General features: G+C 37.9%; 1 non-coding gene across 1 annotated transcript; it reads left to right on the top strand.

The window, feature by feature from the left end:
* The first annotated feature begins 19,169 nt into the window (after positions 1-19,169).
* Positions 19,170-19,277, top strand: LOC112753121 (small nucleolar RNA R71). Its single transcript, XR_003177519.1, has one exon. It is a non-coding gene; the product is annotated as a small nucleolar RNA R71 (small nucleolar RNA).
* Positions 19,278-20,368: the final 1,091 nt, after the last annotated feature.

Below are 20,368 nucleotides of genomic sequence, written 5' to 3'. Positions count from 1 at the left end.
ACACACATCAGGAGTAGCCTTGACATGGACCATTCTGACGACAGCATGATCATTTTTAGGGAATTGTATTCTCATTTTTACAATGTCACTCAGGATTTTGTGGCTACTTCAGAGGTTGCTGCTATACTGCGTGATGCCATGGATAGTGCTCCGCACAAGCTCAAAGAACATAAGGAATCCGAGCGTCAAGGTGCACCTGTACCAAGTGCAATTAACTCGCATACACGTGATAAGTGCCCCGTTAACATGGATGAGCTACAGGGCCCACGTCGTGTTCCTACGCAAGGTCATCCAGCGACCACCAGACTTGGGACTTATCTAGACAAATCTATTAAAAAGAGGGCTCGCAAACGTAAGAACACTCATAATCACAAGGTAAATATGAGATCTATCCTTTTTTTTCACGTGATTTGTTTGTTTTAGTGTGTTGACCGGATGATAATTTAGGATGGTATTTTCAATATGATTTGTGTGTTAAGGGACCTAATGGTACTCAACAACCATCTCCCACCAATATGGCATCTTCCAGCAAAGATACACAGTCACCTTGTTCAGAAATGACAAGCAATATAGATGTGCACTCTGGTTCTTTTACATCACTATTGAATTCATTCCGTAACTCCGAACAATCGTGTATGTGTACCTTGTGATTTTTTTATAGCGTTAATGTCATGTCTTTTTATTTATTTTTCCTCTTTGTTTTCTTTTATTTTTTTCCACAGGAAGCATTTTTGGAGGATTCAAAATTTAACAACATTACATATATAAACTTTAGATTTTAGCAACTACTTTGTACTTTAGTCATTCTTCAACTTTATTTTACGTTATCATAATTTGGTGGTTTAGTGAGTTAGTTTTATATATTTTTATATATTCCCTTGTTACGACTTTATATACCATTATTAAATAAAATATAATTTTAGATTTGGGCCACTAATATACAACCTTTTTATTTTTTTAATCTTTTCTACCTTTATTATTTCTTATTAATAGTAAAAATAAAAAATGTTCAGTTGATAATTTGATCATGATGATAAATTAGTGCATTACATAAAGTTTAAAGTTGAAGTAAAAAAGTAGCTCGTATACAATAAGATATTTAATTTATTATTTAAAAAAGTAGCTGTCAAAAAGGCGTATTCAGGCTTTTTTCTTGTTTAAATCCAATAACATCCTCAAGTATTTCATGATAACATCCAAAAAACTATGCAACCATATCAACAGTAAATACACACACATCAACTCTAAGCCCAGCTTATTGTTTGTAGATATATTAGCTTGCTGTCAAGTATAGCTAACTTATCAAAACAGTGCATCCTTTTTTTGTTTAAATCCAATAACATCCATAAGTATTTCATGATAACATCCATAAAATCCTGAAATCATATTAACAGTAAATACACACATCAACTCTAATCCCAAGTTATGGTTTATAGTTTCGTTTAGCTTTCTTAGCCCATTCCACCCTTCCAATCAGTGATCTCTTCCTTAGATTCGTCGAAGGGTCTTCAGTCCTTTATCCTATGCCTCACTGAATGCGATGTGATTTCCTCTTCATCCATCGTCTTCAAATCAGCTGTAACACCCTACCATTCATTGCCTTATGCTTAAGTCATAATTCAATTATAGTTTGGTGCTACGACACACGACTCAGATATAAATACTTATACATGGAAAGAAATATTAAACTAGAAGCCTATAAGAGAATGTAAACCTCGGATAAAAGACAATTCACCGATCATTCACACTCGATAATATATATAAGCGTGTAGATAAATTAAAAACTTGAAGAAAGAATAAGAGTAAAGATATATATATATATATATATATATATATATATATATATATATATATATATATATATATATATATATATATATATATATATATATATATATATATATATATACTAGTCTCGATCCGCAAAGATTAAGCCGGCTAGAGTTACAATAGTAAAACAGTTTGATATACGTAACCTATCTCTCCAAAAATATATCATCAGCCTCTAAAGGCAAGTCTTTAAAAATAAATATATCATATAAGTTTTTCAAAAGAAGGAGAGAGTCTAAGATCAAAACAGAATAAAAGGTCTTCTTCGCTGTCTTCCAGATAAATCTTTCGCTCACTGAGGAGCACCGGGATCTGCTTCTGAAAAGTAATAATTTCCACAATGGGTGAGAACATCATCCTTTACAGAATTCTCAGTAGGGTAATAATTTCAAATAGAGACTATGTAAAACTACATGAACCTGTTAGGCAATCCTAATATCCAATCCCATAAGGTTTAAGCCTAGAGTTCGTACTAACCAGAATATGACAACTTGTCTAAGGGATTCTAATCTATCGATTTATCTCAATTTCACACAAACCTCCAATCACCACATCTCATTTGGAACAACCCTCAGCGACACCACCGCCAGCATAAGGGATCTTTTAGTTGTGCAAACACATACAAGATAATACAAAGAATACACAAATAGAGAGAATAGATAAAGCAATTAGATCAAATAGCAGGTAGATACAATTAATCAATAAGGTAAACTAAATACAAGATGCACACCCAATCAATACACATAAATTCAAATAATGCATGTCTGACCTACGGCCAATGAGCTCATCTGTCGGTTATACAGCCAAAACTGACATGTTCGATAGTGAACCCTGGACGGTCCCTGATAAACCACTATTTTATGGTTTATTTTGTATTGAATTGAGTGAATTTTATCAACTTTACTCACACTTATTCATGTAAATTGCATGTTTTTAAGTTTCCTTCCTAATTTTGTGCTATGATTGAAAACATGCTTTCTAGGCCTTAAAATCACTAATTTTTAATCCTCTTTTATTACCATTCGATGTCGTGATATGTGTGTTAAGTGTTTTCAAGTTTTATAGGGCAGGAATGGCATAAAGGATGGAAAGGAAGCATGCAAAACTGGAAGGAACACAAAGAATTAAAAATTTGAGAAGCTGATGTCGACGCGTACGCATGGATGACGCATACGCATGACCAAGCCATAAGCAAATGACGCGCGTGTGGCTGACACCTACGCGTGTCCAGGTGCAAGGTTCAACGACACGTACGCATGGCTGACGCGTACGCGTGACGAGCGTCACGTGCTGCAATTAACAAAATTTGCTGGGGGCAATTTCTGGGCTGCTTTTGAACCAGTTTCAGGCCCGAAAATGAAGACAAGAGGCTGAGGAGTGGAGCTGGACAACGATTCAAACCATTCATTCACATACATTAGGTTTTAGATGTAGAATTCTAGAGAGAGAGGCTCTCTCCTCTCTCTAGGTTTAGGGTTTCTTCTTTCAATTTCTCCTTAGGTTTAGATTTCAGTCTTATTTTAATTTAGTTTTCTCTTACTTTTATTTGTTCTAGTACTTTAGTTATCTACTTCTCTTATTGATTCTTTTATTTTGCCCATTTAGTTTATGAACTCTTGTGTTACTTTCAATTTTCTTTTTAATGCAATTTTATGTTTCCATGTTTTTTTTATGTTTGCCTTAGTTTCTCTTATTGCTTTCTTGCTTGTGTTAGTTATAGATTTTATTAATTCTTGCGTTTTATGATATTTCTCTTTATTTCATTCTATGTGTTTGATGAAATGTCTCTTTTAGCTATAGAGTAGATTTTTCTATTCTTGTCTTGGGTTGGTAACTTAGGTGACCTTGAGTTGCTAATGCCCAAGTGATTGATGGTTGATGTCCATTGACACTAGCTTTTGCTAATTCGATTAGTGAGTGGCTAGGACTTATGGATTAGGATTGATGAAGCTCATTTGACCTTCCTTCAATTATTAGAGGATGACTAAATGAGATTGATCCCTACAACTATCATATTATGGTTAGTGATAAGGATAGAGATCCTTAACCATTAACCCTTGCCAAGACCTTTTTACCATTTGAGTTTTCCTTACTTTCTTGCTATTTACATTTCTTGTTCCTTATTTCAAAACCCCAAAAAGAAGTACATCATAACCAATAATAAACACACTTCCCTACAGTTCCTTGAGAGACGACCCGAGGTTTGAATACTTCAGTTTATTTTATTGGAGTTTGTACTTGTGACAACCTAATTAAACGTTGACCGAGGATTGCTTGTCAGTTTAAAACTATACTTGCAACGAAGGTATTTTGAGAACTTCTTTACCGACGATTTTCCTCTGTCAAGTTTTTGGCGCCGTTTTCAGAAAATTGCAAATGTGTGCCTTATTATTGGTTATTGTGAATATGTTTTCCTTTTGCTTCTTTGTTAGTTTTTGCTAGTTTTAGGAGTATATTTTCATTAGTTTTTATTAGTATTTATTTTTATTTTCTCTTGCTATTATGAATTCTCACCCCTTCGGCTATGAACTTGGTTACAATAGTGTTGTAGGGAATGGAAGCTACAATGAGAACATGCATCAAGGATGGAAAAATCAAAAGTGGGAGGAGCCTCAAGCTTATGGACAACCTTCTTGGAAACAACCTCCTCCAATGCGCTATGAGCAAGAGCCATTCTAAGATGCATACCAACCCGATGGCTATGGTGGACCCCCTTGTGATTATCAACAACCCCCACCATATGCCTATGAACCTCCTCCTCAATATAGTCCCCAACCATACTCACATAGTCCCCAACCATACTTACAAGCCCCTACCACCAAACACTTCTATATGACCCTAATACATATCTCCCATACCAACCACCTTATGAGTCATATGAACCATACATAGAACCTCCCTAATTCCAACACAATTACTCCCAAGAACCACCACCTCAATATACACCATCCCCATATCCTTATCAAGATGAACCACCTTTCTATCATGAACCCTTTCTCCCAATCAATGAACCCTCCTATCCACCCCCAAGCCCCAATAGATGATTCTCTCACTTTACTACTTCAAGGGCAAGGCGAGATACAAAGGACGACACTAGAACTCATGGCTACCTTGACTGAGGTAGTAAATAACTTGGCCTCCCTACGCTTCGACACTAAAAGTACCCCCCATAGCCACATGTAGAGAATCTAATGAGGAGCGTAGCATGAAGGAGAGATTAGAAACTCCTGTGAAAAATGAGGAATGTGATTTTGTACTAGAATAATTGGAGGAAGCCGTAGTTGTTGAACAAGAAGAAGTGGTTGAAGACTTAGGAGATGTTGAGAGTCCATGGGAACCTCAAGTCATAGAGCCTCCTTCCAAGAAGGTTGAATTTGATGTTGAGGAGGGTGTACAACCTCCAAAACATATCATGGTTGAAGACTTTGAGGAGATTGATCAAGAGATGGGTTCAATAATTTGATGAATTTCTATCTACAATTGAATCCTTCCCCATTAGATTTGAAAACAAGGTTAAGGAATAAGGTGCACAACTTCATGTTCCCATCCTTATCAACCAATCATGCCAACTCATCCTCTTTAATCACTTCTAATTCATTCTAATCTCAACCCAGAGCGAGTGGGGCAAAACACTGCATCTACTCGGGGAGCTCAAACACATATCAATTGAGTTTCAATCACAATTCGTCATAATCATTTTTGCCCTTAATCATATCTTGACATCTCAAGTATTCATAGGTATACATATACACATAATCTCCATCATCATCATCTCATTTCAATAATATCAACTCATCATTAATATAAATCCTCCACTCTACAATCTCCCTCTATATCAATTTAACACATTCAATGTGCTCGCACTTATTTCAAAGCCTAAGAACTAACTATCGGACCTTAATTGGTGTTTACGAGGGTTAAAAGTGGATTGGATAAGGTAAAACAGTTAAAAACACATTTTCTGAAAACAAGGTGGTCGTACGTACGCATGCCTCATGCGTACGCACGCCTCATGCGTACGCACGCCTCATGCGTACGCACGAGTCCACTTTTGCGTGTACGCATGGTACTCGCATGAAATGTTTTGAATTCTGGAATGCCCATCATGCGTATGCATGAGATGACCTCAAAATTCGACAACTTCTGTAGAATTCAATTTTGAAACCAAATTTTCAAACATTCGTAACTTTCTCGTTAAAAATCATTTTCCATCTGTTCTTTGAATATCATAGAATAGACAAACCCAATTTTCATTTAAAACAAGCTCCACAGAATTTAGAGGTCCGAGGGCCAAGCTATGGCCCGCGAATTTCGTCAAAAATCTGTTTTTACCAAAAAATTTCTACATAATAATTTTCACAAATTCCAATTCAGTTCAAAACCATTCTAATACCACTTCTAAGCTCCCTCAGCATACATTATCAATTCTTTACCCTTTCTAATCATTCAACACGCATTTAATCAATTTCTCAAGACTACCTCAACATATACACTCTACAAACAAAATCTACAACCAATCATCATCAAATATCTCATTCTCATACAACATTTCATATTACTTACTTCAACTTACCACATAGGGGATTCTTCACCTTATTATAGCCTTCGGCCCAATTCCACATCCATCACCATTATAAAAATCAAACCATATTTCATTTCAACACAATTTCAATCGTATCAACATATATTACAACGTCCAATTGCAATAACACATAACACTTCTCAATTCATCCCAAACTCATTATTACCATTCTCAATGTCATACCAAAATAAATCAACCAAAATAACACTCATACTAACCATTATTCAAGCATATCAACAATCAAATTCCACTCAACCTATTATAGGGGCAAGTAACCTAGGTTTTCACAGAACCTTACATAATACCTACTCGAAACTACAACTCGTATCTTAATGTCGCAATTCCAAGATTCCAAGCTTTCCATTCCAAAATTCCACCAAGCCTCAATTTGCTCACACCAATGCCCAAGCTCAAGTTCCGAAATTTCACCAAGCTAAGCTCCCAAATGCTCAATCTAACACCAAATCATACAATTTGGCACAATATAAAAAATTAAGATTTACATAAATTGATGAACTAAGAGGGAAAAAAGTATTCTCACCTTTACCCACTAAAATTGGTGATGAAAACCACCGAGAATACAAGCTAGAGAGCTCCTATAACATCAAAATTACCAAAAACCATCAATATCCAAACTCAAACACAAAATTATCTTTGAATGGAAAATTGGAGCTGAAATTTTGAGTTACTTACTAAACTATTTAGAAATAATTAAAGAGAACCCTGACACAAATGTGTGGCCACAAACGGCTCGTTAATCAGAGCTCTGAAGCAAAAGTTATGGAGATTTGAAGCTGATGGAAGTTAGGGTTTCATTTCTCCACTCCTTTCTCTCTTCACCACCAAGCCTCTCTCTCAAATGGGGGTAGTGGAACCCTAGTTATTAGAACAGAACCGGCAATCAACCCAAACATAAGACCGGGTCACCAGGTGATGAGAGAACTTTTGCGTGGTCTAGAAATTGCGGATAAATCCTCGTTGCAAGTATAGTTTCTAAACCTTCAAAAGTCCTTTCATACAAACGTTTTGGTTGTCACAAGTAACAAACCCCTTAAAAATTGTTAACCGAGTATTCAAACCTCGGGTCGTCTTCTCAAGGAACTGCAGGGAAGTATGTTCTTATTATTGGTTATGGAGGTTGTAAAATCGGGGTTGAGAGTGAAGAGTAGATATGACAAATAATTTAAATGGTAATTAAAATAAATAAATACTGTAAAGCAAACTTTTGGCAAGGTAAGAAAAATTGGAAGTCCAACTTAATTATCTCTCTCAACAATAGTGAAAGTTGAATCTAAATTCCACTTAGTTAATCTTTACTAAAGCAAAGGAAAGTCAAGGGACTAATTAGTTTGACCTTCGAATCCTATTTATTTCCTAAGAAAAAGTTGGGATTATTGAAGTTCAGTTCAATTAGCAAGATAACGATTATCAATTATGCTGAGTTTAATAATGTTGAGTTACTGATTTCTTAACCAAGACCAAAAAAAGGGGAAAAGTAAAATTGTTGGAATAAAAATGTCCTTAGATGGAAAGCAATGGTAACACAAATTAAAGAAAAAGCAATCAATAACTGAAATACCTCAAATAATCATTAATTCAAATCCTAACATGGAAAGGGTTCATAAGTCAAGTTGGCAACATTTATAGATACGAATAAAAGCATTAAAGTAAAAGTAGCATAGAAACATAAATTAAAGTAAATATTAAACCTGGATCGAGAGTTACTCTTAAAAACTAAGAGAAGTCCTAAATCCTAATCCTAATCCTAAGAGAGAGAGGAGAGAACCTCTCTCAAACTAAATCTAAATCATGGAAAGTGAAAATTGGCGAGCTCTCCTAGAATGGATGCATTCCCCCACTTTATAGCCTCCAATTTGTGCTTTCTGGACCGAAAACTGGGTCAGAAACAGCCCAGAAATCGCCTCCTGCGTATTCTGGTATGTTCAGGTCGCGGACAAGTGACGCGGAGGCGTCGTCCACGCGGCCACGCGGATTGAAGTTCGCAGATGCGACGCGTCCGCGTGGATCACGCGTTCACGTCACCTAGCGTCAGGGCAACTATACTATATTATATATCAAATCGAAGCCTCGGACGTTGGCTTTCCAACGCAACTGGAACCGCGTCGTTTGGATCTTTGTAGCTAAAGTTATAGCCGTTTGAGTGCGGAAAGGTCATGTTGGACAGCTTAGTAGTTTCTCCAACTTCTTGTATTCCTTCCACTTTTGCATGCTTTCTTTCCATCCTCTGAGCCATTCCTGCCCTGTAATCTCTGAAAACACTTAACACACATATCAAGGCATCTAATGGTAATAAGAGAGGATTAATAATAAGCAAATATAAGATCAAAGAAGCATGTTTTCAATCATAGCACAAAACCAGGAAGAAAAATGTAAAACATGCAAATAGTATGAATAAGTGGGTAAAGAGTTGATAAAAACCACTCAATTGAGTACAAGATAAACCATAAAATAGTGGTTTATCAACCTCCCACACTTAAACAATAGCATGCCCTCATGCTAAGCTCAAGAGAAGCTATAAAGATGAAGAGGAATGGTAGGATGTATGAAATGCAATCCTATCTATATGAATGCAACTACATACAAAATGTTTCTACCTACTTGGTTTAAAAGTAAACAAGTTCTCCAAGACAAATACAAATCAGATTTCACTAATTCAAATTATACAATAAAGGACAAGTAAACTTGTAAGAAGATAGCTAATGAAAGCAAGGAACATAGAATCAAGCATTGAACCCTCACTGATAGTGTATATCACTCTTACTCTAAGGTGTCTAGGGTCAATCACTCTACTCTTCTCTAGTCATGCTTTCTAAACCTTGTTCTTCATCTAACCAATCAACAATATTTAATATACCAATGCAAACATCATGAGGTCTTTTTCAAGGTTGTAATGGGGCTAAGGTAAGGGTAAAGGTATATATATGGCTAAGTGAGCTTTATAAATTGAATCTTTAATTAACCTAAGCTCTCACCTACATATACTCTATATACTTTTAAATTCATGCCTAGCTACCCATAATTCCCACTTTTGTATAATTCCCATACTCATGTACCAAATTTTCTTTAATTTTTATCACATGTGCATTGATCTTTTATTAACTTAACATTGGGGTAATTTTGTCCCCTTATTTATTTATTTATTTATATTATATTATATTATATATATATATATATATTTTTTTTCTTTTTCTCTTTTTCTCTTTTTCTTTTTTTTTTTTTTTGTAGAGAAATAAACATAACTTATCAATGCACATGGATTTTCTATTATTTTTCTATTTTGGTTTTTCATGAGTAGGTTCCCAAATTCCTAATATTCAAATAAATTAGAAACATGTTACATTCCCTCATCAACCCATGTTCCCACAATTTTTCCACACTTATTTGATACACAATCTCTATCTTAAGCTAACCAAAGATTCAATTGGGATAATTAATTTGTTTTCCGCTTAAGGCTAGTGATGTGGTAAAATATAGAACAAATGGGGATTAAAAGGCTCAAAGTGGCTGACAAGGGTGATTTAAAGGGTAGGCTTATTTGGGATAAATGAGCTAAAATCAAACAATGGCCTCAATCCTATGCAAGCATGTAAATATACTAAATAATGGACATATAGAATGGAACAAAGCTAAGATTACAATCATAGAGAAGTAAACACACAAGAATAAAAATTTATGGTTAAATAATGTAACCATATAAATAAGCTCAAAATCTCACAAGTTGTATGTTCTTTGGCTCAAAAACCATGTTCCAAATACAACTTCAAACAACTTTTATCACAAAAAATTTTAATAATTAATTTAAATTAGTGAAAATTTTCAAAAATAGGATTTTAAAAAAGAAACTTATTATTTTAACCAAGCAGTGGCTAAATGCATAAAATCAAATAAATATGCAATTAAATATGCAAATGCAATAATGAAAAGAAAATAAAACAATGGTGTTGAGATAGAAGAGTGACTAACCCATGGAGATCGGTATCGACCTCCCCACACTTAAAGATTGCACCGTCCTTGGTGCATGCTAAGATATACAAGTGGACGGGCCGCTCCAACTGATGCCTTTCTCTATAGATTGAGCAGATTGACTTGCTGTGTCTCCCCATGTAAACGTCTTCTGGTTCCCTTCCGGGTGGCCATCCTGAAAGAAGAAGGGAAGAAAAGTAACCCAAAAATAAAGATAGAAAATAAATGAAGTATGGGTGGGTTAATGCCAAAATGATAAGGGTCTCATTTACATGGAAGCTTCAACATGCAAGTGAGAAAACAAAAGAAGCCATGGCATACCAGTGGTGCAAGATTTGAAACATAGGGGAGGAGAGTGTGGGTAATGAAAGACAGTATAAGCTCATGTCAATGCAAAAAAGAATACAAATATCATAAAAGAATAGCATTGATTTAATATTACCCAACAGTGTAAACAAGTCACTAAGCACCAAATAATACCAGAAAAGTTGCAACAGTCAAATAAGAAAATCAACACCAAAGGAAAAATAATGAATGTAGAAAAGAAAAGAAAAATATGCACTAAATTAAAATGCAATGAATGAAAGTATGCAAATAAATTAAATAAAATAAAATAAAAGAGAAGAAGAATGAGAATGGAAAGAAATAAAGTAAGAGAGAAAGAAGAAAGAAGAAAAGATAGAAGAAATTAGGATTGGGGGAGAAAAGATAAGATATTTGGCAAATTAGGATAAGCTGTGCGGCGCAAGCGACGCAGTCGCGTGGGGTACGCGGTCGCGCGACTTGCGCTTAAACTGATTGACGTGGTCGCATCGGTCACGCGGTCGCGTGACCCGCTGCTGGCACGAGGGCAGCCTCGCGCTTGCACAACTCTCTGTTCAAAATCATTGAATGCCAATTTTTTGGGTGACGCGATCGCGTGGGCATGCGATCGCGCGAGTGGCCACTTAGTAGGATGTGACGCGGCCGCGTGGGGTATGCGGTCACGTGAGATGGACTGCGCGTCCAGCGCCAGTCCAGCACCACTCCAACACAACTTTCGGCTGTGTACCATTATTACGTCGAAATCCTGGTCACGCGGCCGCGTGGGGCACGCGGTCGCGTGGGGCACGCGGTCGCGTGGGAGGCCATTATTCCCATATGACGCGGTCGCGTGGGGTGATTTGTGCCATTGGCACGCCTCCAGCCCTGCTCCTGCGTAACTCTCTGTTCATAGTATTATTGTCTCCCAGCTCCCTGCGACGCGGACGCGTCAATGAGGCTGTCGCGTCGTGTGATTTTTTTTTATATATATGCAGAATGCGGAATGCAATATGCAGAATGCAGTGCTTAATGTGAATGCTATGCATGATTCCAGGTTCAATAAAATAAAATAAAATTCAAAAACAAATAAAACTAAATAAAATTAAAATTGCAAAAGAAACGATCATACCACGGTGGGTTGTCTCCCACCTAGCACTTTTAGTTAAAGTCTTTAAGTTGGACATTGGAGGAGCTTCCTGCTATGGCGGCTTATGTTTAAATTCGTCCAAAAATCTCCACCAGTGCTTGGAATGCCAATAGCTTCCGGGGTCCCAAACTAGGCATGTAAAGCTTCTGAGCAGCTTCAAACACATTGTTAGGCTCCTGGGGTGACGAATGTCAGAATAGATTCTAGGATCCCAAGCTTTGCTATTAAATCCGCCTCCGTCTTGATCTATATGTTTCCATTCGGGCGGTTTAAAAAGTAGAATCTCACCATGGTGACCAAACGTTCTCCGTGATCTATGCAATTGAGCATGATACCAATCCATGTACTTCCAGGTGAAGTGTGGAACCTTATTGAACCTTGTGCACCAGCTCTGAGTGCGAGCCATTTCCTTCTTACTCTTAAAGCCACAAAGAGCTCTAAGCTGGCCATCTGTTTCAAGCAAACCATATTCAAGTGAATAAGTAAAGTTAAAGGTTAAGGATTGTACCCACTTGAAGCTTGTATTAGGTGGTAATGGCCTTGGGATAGGTGTTTCTGGTAGTTCTGTAAGTTCTACTCCCTTGTGCTCTTCTGTGAATTTCTCCACTTCCTTGTAAGGTTCTACAATTGTATCTGTGTCCTGGTCAAAGTCTTCTATGTCTTCCTCATCACTTGAGTCATAGATTTGAGGTTGAGAGAAATCTACCTCCGCATCATCTTCGTATTCACTTGGAGAAGATTCTTCGATCTCAGAGAATTCACTTGCGGATGCAAGTTCATTACTAAGAGAGCTAGACTTGTGACTATCACTATCAAGGGAATTTGCTTCTTGGATTATTCCGTCTGATTCTTCATAAACAACTTGCCTTGGGGATTGTACAATATCCTCCTTAGCATCAACTGTAGCGTCCTTGACGGAGTTCTCCTCGGTTCTGGATTCCCATGGAGGTTCAGCATCTCCTAGATCTTCAACCAAGTCTTCTTCTTGAATAATGATAGCTTCTTCTACTTGTTCTAGTACGAATTCATGTTCTGTCTTGTCCACTGGAGTTTCTAATATCTCCTTCATGCTACGCTCTTCATTAGTCTGTTCACATGGGGCTGTGGCTGATCCTTGTGTATTTGAGCGCCTAGAAACCCATTGAATTATTGTTTGCTCCAGTTGTCGAATGGTTGTTTGAAGTTTATTTACTGTTTCCTTTAGGCGAACCTCTGCTTCTCGGGTTGCCGGATTTGGATAGGACACATAGAGAAATGGTGGTGGTTGGGAGTGATTGCATTGGAATCTGGGTAAGAAAGGATCATATGGTGGCGAATGGTGAAGAGAAGCTTGTGAGTGTGGTGGTTTGAGGTTATGTTGAAAGGATGCTCTATAGGCACGGGGGTGGGGCTTGTTGGTAGTTACAAGGTTGTCCACCATATCTTTCAGCTGGGTATGCATTGTAGAATGGTCTTTGTCCAGGATATCTCGTAGGGTGTTGCTGCCTAAAGGGTTGATTAGATCCTCTTGGCTCCATCCATCCTTGATTGGTCTGACCTTGATGCATATTCCTGCTGTAACTTCTATTTCCTTCAACAAAGTTAGAACCAAACTCAAAGCGAGAGGGGTGAGAGTTCATGGTAGCAAATAAAGATAAAAAGGAAAAACAAAAATAAATAAACAAGTGGTGCGCAGAAATTGTGATTACACTTTAATTATGTAAAATTCATCACTCTTTCTTTCCCTGGTAATGGCGCCAAAAACATGATGCCAATACCATGGTTCACAACTTCGCACAACTAACCAGCAAGTGCACTGGGTCGTCCAAGTAATACCTTACGTGAGTAAGGGTCGAATCCCACGGAGATTGTTGGTATGAAGCAAGCTATGGTCACCTTGTAAATCTCAGTCAGGCGGATATAAAATAGTAATGGAGTTTTCGAAAATAATTAATAAAACAGGGATAGAAATACTTATGTAAATCATTGGTGAGAATTTCAGATAAGCGAATAGAGATGCTTTCGTTCCTCTGAACCTCTGCTTTCCTGCTATCTTCATCCAATCAGTCTTACTCCTTTCCATGGCTGGCTTTATGTGATACATCACCACTGTCAATGGCTACTTTCGGTCTTCTCTCGGGAAAATGATCCAAATGCCCTGTCACGGCACGGCTAATCGTCTGGAGGCATCACCCTTGTCAATTGTTTCATCCTATCCTCTCAGTGAAAATGGTCAACGCACCCTGTCACGGCACGGCTATTCATCTGTCGGTTCTCGATCATGCTGGAATAGGATTTACTATCCTTTTGCGTCTGTTACTACGCCCGGCAATCGCGAGTTTGAAGCTCGTCACAGTCATTCAATCATTGAATCCTACTCGGAATACCACAGACAAGGTTTAGACCTTCCGGATTCTCTTGAATGCCGCCATCATTCTAGCTTGCACCACGAAGATTCTGGTTAAGAGATCTAAGAAATACTCATTCAGTCGAAGGTAGAACGGAAGTGATTGTCAGGCACGCGTTCATAGGGAATGATGATGATTGTCACGTTCATCACATTCAGGTTGAAGTGCGAATGAATATCTTAGAAGCGAAATAAGATGAATTGAATAGAAAACAGTAGTACTTTGCATTAATCTTTGAGGAACAGCAGAGCTCCACACCTTAATCTATGGAGTGTAGAAACTCTACCGTTAAAAATACATAAGTGAAAGGTCCAGACATGGCCGAATGGCCAGCCCCAAAACGTGATCACAGGATCAAAATACGATCCAGGATGTCTAATACAATAGTAAAAGGTCCTATTTATAATAAACTAGTCACTAGGGTTTACAAAAATAAGTAATTGATGCATAAATCCACTTCCGGGGCCCGCTTGGTGTGTGCTTGGGCTGAGCTTGAGTGTTGCACGTGTAGAGGCCATTTGTGGAGTTGAACGCCAGTATTTGTGCCAGTTTGGGCATTCAACTATGGTTTTGGATCCTTTTCTGGCGCTGGACGCCAGAATTAGGCAGAGAGCTGGCGTTGAACGCCAGTTTGCGTCGTCTATTCTTGGCCAAAGTATGGATTATTATATATTGCTGGAAAGTCCTGGATGTCTATTTTCCAACGCAATTAGAAGCGCGCCATTTTTGAGTTCTGTAGCTCCAGAAAATCTATTTTGAGTGCAGGGAGGTCAGAATCCAACAGCATCAGCAGTCCTTCTTCAACCTCTGAATCTGATTTCTGCTCAAGTCCCTCAATTTCAGCCAGAAAATACCTGAAATCACAGAAAAACACACAAACTCATAGTAAAGTCCAGAAATGTGAATTTAACATAAAAACTAATGAAAACATCCCTAAAAGTAACTAGATCCTACTAAAAACATACTAAAAACAATGCCAAAAAGCGTATAAATTATCCGCTCATCACAACACCAAACTTAAATTGTTGCTTGTCCCCAAGCAACTGAAAATCAAGTAGGATAAAAAGAAGAGAATATACTATAAATTCCAAACTATCAATGAAACAGAGCTTCAATCATATGAGCGGGACTTATAACTTTTTGCCTCTTGAATAGTTTTGGCATCTCACTTTATCCATTGAGGTTCAGAATGATTGGCATCTATAGGAATTCAGAGTTCAGATAGTGTTATTGACTCTCCTAGTTCAGTATGATGATTCTTGAACACAACTATTTTATGAGTCTTGGCCGTGGCCCTAAGCACTTTGTTTTCCAGTATTACCACCGGATACATAAATGCCACAGACACATAATTGGGTGAACCTTTTCAGATTGTGACTCAGCTTTGCTAAAGTCCCCAATTAGAGGTGTCCAGGGTTCTTAAGCACACTCTTTTTTTTGCTTTGGACCTTGACTTTAGCCGCTCAGTCTCAAGTTTTCACTTGACACCTACACGCCACAAGCACATGGTTAGGGACAGCTTGGTTTAGCCGCTTAGGCCAGAATTTTATTCTTGTAGGCCCTCCTATCCACTGATGCTCAAAGCCTTGGGATCCTTTTTATTTGCCCTTGCCTTTTGGTTTTAAGGGTTATTGGCTTTTTGCTCTTGCCTCTTGGTTTTAAGAGCTTTTGGCTTTTTCTGCTTGCTTTTTCTTTTTCTTTCTATTTTTTTTTGCTATTTTTTTTTCTGCAAGCTTTGTTCTTTGCTGCTTTTTCTTGCTTCAAGAATCATTTTTATGATTTTTCAGATTATCAAATAACATGTCTCCTAGTCATCATTCTTTCAAGAGCCAACATATTTAACATTCTTAAACAACAACTTCAAAAGACATATGCACTGTTCAAGCATACATTCAGAAAACAAGAAGCATTGTCACCACATCAATATAATTAAACTAAGTTCAAGGATAAATTCGAAACTCATGTACTTCTTGTTCTTTTGAATTAAAACATTTTTCATTTAAGAGAGGTGATGGATTCATAGGACATTCATAACTTTAAGACAAAGTTACTAACTACTAATGATCATGTAATGAAGACACAAATACAGATAAGCACATAACATAGAAAACGAAAAACAGAAGAAATAAGAACAAGGAATGAATCCACCTTAGTGATGGTGGCGTTTCCTTCTTGAGGAACCAATGATGTCCTTGAGCTCTTCTATGTCTCTTCCTTGTCTTTGTTGCTCCTCCCTCATTGCTTTTTGATCTTCTCTTATTTCATGAAGGATGATGGAGTGCTCTTGATGTTCCACCCTTAATTGTCCCATGTTGAAACTTAATTCTCCTAGGGAGGTGTTGATTTGCTCCTAATATTTATGTGGAGGGAAGTGCATCCCCTGAGGTATCTCAGGGATCTCTTGATTTGCAGCCACATGTTCTACCACTGAGCTATAGACCCTTGAGATGAATCTTTCCATCTCCCATGACTCGGAGGTGGAAGCCTTTGTCTTCCCTTCCCCTCTTTTAGAGGTTTAGGTGCCATCAATGGTAATGGAAAAACAAAAAGCTTATGCTTTTACCACAACAAACTTAGAATGTTGCTCGCCCTCGAGCAAAAGAAGAAAGAATAGAAGAAGAAGAAGATATGGAGGAGATGGAGGGATGTGTGTATGGATGTGAGTGGTGAATGGAAAACAGAAAGGATGATCATGAATGGAGAGAGAGAGGGTGAGGTGGGTGGGGATCCTGTGGGATTCATAGATCCTGAGATGATCCTGTGGTGTCCACAGATCTTGAGGTGATCCTGTGGTATCCACAGATCCGGAGGTGTCAAGGATTTACATCCCTGCACCCATTAGGCATGTAAAATGCCCTTGCACACAACTCTGGGCGTTCAGCGCCAGGTTGGTGCCCATTTTGGGCGTTCAACGCCCATTTGTTGGCCATTTTTGGCGTTGAACGCCAGAACCATGCTTGTTCTGGGCGTTCAGCGCCCAGACACTGCCCATTTTGGGCGTTCAGCGCCAGAACCATGCTCTGTTCTGGCGTTGAACGCCAGACAGATGCTTCCTCCAGGGTTTGATTTTTCTTCTGCTGTTTTGATTCTGTTTTTAATTTTTTTTTTTTATTATTTTGTGACTCCACATGATCATGAACCTAAGAAAACATGAAAAACAAAAAATAAAATTAGATAAATAAGCATTGGGTTGCCTCCCAACAAGTGCTTCTTTAATGTCAATAGCTTGACAGTGGGCTCTCATGGAGCCTCACAAATGTTCAGAGCATTGTTGAGACTCTCCAACACCAAACTTAGAGTTTGGATATGGGAGTTCAACACCAAACTTAGAGTTTGGTTGTGGCTTCCCAACACCAAACTTAGAGTTTGACTGTGGGGGCTTTGTTTGACTCTGCTTTGAGAGAAGCTTTTTCTGCTTCCTCTCCATGGATACAGAGAGAGATCCTTGAGTTGTAAACACAAGGTTGTCCTCATTCAATTGAAGGATTAATTTTCCTCTGTCCACATCAATCACAGCTCTTGCTGTGGCTAGGAAAGGTCTTCCTAGGATGATGGATTCATCCTCTTCCTTTCCAGTATCCAGGACTATGAAATCAGCAGGGATGTAAAGGCCTTCAACCTTTACTAACACGTCCTCTACTTGTCCATAAGCCTGTTTTCTTGAATTGTCTGCCATCTCTAATGAGATTTTAGCAACTTGCACCCCATAGATTCCCAGTTTCTCTATTACAGAGAGGGGCATGAGGTTTATTCCTGAACCAAGGTCACACAGAGCCTTAAAGATCATGGTGCCTATGGTACAAGGTATTATGAACTTTCCAAGATTCTGTCTCTTCTGAGACAATGTCAGTTGATCCAGATCACTTAGTTCATTGATGAACAAGGGAGGTTCATCTTCCCAAGTTTCAATACCAAATAATTTGGCATTCAGCTTCATGATTGCACCAAGAAACTTGGCAGTTTGCTCTTCAGTAACATCCTCATTCTTTTCAGAAGAGGGATACTCATCAGAGCTCATGAATGGCATAAGGAGGTTCAATGGAATCTCTATGGTCTCTAGATGAGCCTCAGAGTCCTTTGGTTCCTCAGAGGGAAGCTCCTTATTGACCACTGGACGTCCCAGGAGGTCTTCCTCCTTGGGATTCACGTCCTCTCCTTCCCTTACAGGTTCGGCCATGGTGCTTATGTCAATGGCCTTGCACTCTCCTTTTGGATTCTCTTTTGTATTGCTTGGGAGAGTACTAGGAGGGATTTCAGTGATCCTTTTACTCAGCTGGCCCACTTGTGCTTCCAAATTTCTAATGGAAAACCTTGTTTCATTCATGAAACTCACAGTGGCCTTAGATAGATCAGAGACTAAGTTTACTAAGCTAGATGAATTCTGCTCAGAATTCTCTGTCTGTTGCTGAGTGGATGATGGAAAAGGCTTGCTATTGCTAAACCTGTTTCTTCCACCATTATTAAAGCCTTGTTGAGGCTTTTGATCCTTCCATGAGAAATTTGGATGATTTCTCCATGATGAGTTATAGGTGTTTCCATAAGGTTCACCTAAGTAATTCACCTCTGCTATTGCAGGGTTCTCAGGATCATAAGCTTCTTCTTCAGAAGATGCCTCTTGAGTACTGTTGGATGCAGCTTGCATTCCATTCAGACTCTGAGAAATCATATTGACTTGCTGAGTTAATATTTTGTTCTGAGCCAATATGGCATTCAGAGTATCAACCTCAAGAACTCCCTTCTTCATAGGCGTCCCATTACTCATAGGGTTCCTCTCAGAAGTGTACATGAACTGGTTGTTAGCAACCATGTCAATGAGTTCTTGAGCTTCTGCAGGCGTTTTCTTTAGGTGAATGGATCCACCTGCAGAAGTATCTAATGACATCTTTGATAACTCAGATAAACCATCATAGAATATATCCAGGATGGTCCATTCTGAAAGCATGTCAGAAGGACACTTTTTGGTCAGCTGTTTGTATCTTTCCCAAGCTTCATAGAGGGATTCACCATCTTTTTGTTTGAAGGTTTGAACATCCACTCTAAGCTTGCTCAGCTTTTGAGGAGGAAAGAACTTGGCTAAGAAAGCCGTGACCAGCTTATCCCAAGAGTTCAGGCTATCTCTAGGTTGAGAGTCCAACCACGCTCTAGCTCTGTCTCTTACAGCAAAAGGGAAAAGCATGAGCTTGTAGACTTCAGGATCTACTCCATTAGTCTTAACAGTATCACAGATCTGCAAGAGTTCAGTTAAGAACTGAAAAGGATCTTCAGATGGAAGTCCATGAAACTTGCAGTTCTGCTGCATCAGAGAAACTAGCTGAGGTTTCAGCTCAAAATTGTTTGCTCCAATGGCAGGAATGGAGATGCTTCTTCCATGTAAATTGGAATTAGGTGCAGTAAAGTCACCAAGCATTCTCCTTGCATTATTATTATTTTCAGCTGCCATCTTCTTTTCCTGTTTGATAATTTCTGACAGGTGCTTGCTGGTTTGTTGTAATTCAGCTTCTCTTAGTTTCCTCTTCAGAGTCTTTTCAGGTTCTGGATCTGCTTCAACAAGAATATTCTTGTCCTTGCTCCTGCTCATATGACAAAGAAGAGGGCACAGAAAAATAATAATAATAGAGATCCTCTTTTTTTTTGTGAGTGAGGGAGAGATGTTAGTAGATGAATAAACAAATAGAAGGAGATGAGAGAGAAGAGAATTTTCGAAAATTATTTTTGAAAAAAGAGTTAGTGATTTTCGAAAATAGTTTTTGAAAAAGGTTAGTAATTTTCGAAAATTAAAATAAAAATTTAAAATAATTAGTTAATTAAAAAGAAATTTTGAAAAAGAGGGAAGATATTTTCGAAAATTAGAGAGAGAGAGAGTTAGTTAGGTAGTTTTGAAAAAGATAAGAAACAAACAAAAAGTTAGTTAGTTAGTTGAAACAAATTTTTAAAAGATAAGAAGTTAGGAAGTTAGAAGAGATATTTTGAAATCAATTTTTTTTTTTTGAAAAAGGTGAGATAAGAAGATATTTTTGAAAAGATATGATAGAAATTAGTTTTTGAAAAAGATTTGAATTTTTTTTTAAAATCACAATTAATGACTTGATTCACAAGAAATCACAATATATGATTCTAGAACTCAAAGTTTGAATC

This window comes from Arachis hypogaea, chromosome 15 (genome assembly GCF_003086295.3).
Source record: "Arachis hypogaea cultivar Tifrunner chromosome 15, arahy.Tifrunner.gnm2.J5K5, whole genome shotgun sequence".
In the NCBI taxonomy this organism is placed as follows: Eukaryota; Viridiplantae; Streptophyta; class Magnoliopsida; order Fabales; family Fabaceae; genus Arachis; species Arachis hypogaea.
Note: the sequence above shows the minus strand (reverse complement) of the source record. Positions and strands in the feature narration are given on the sequence as shown.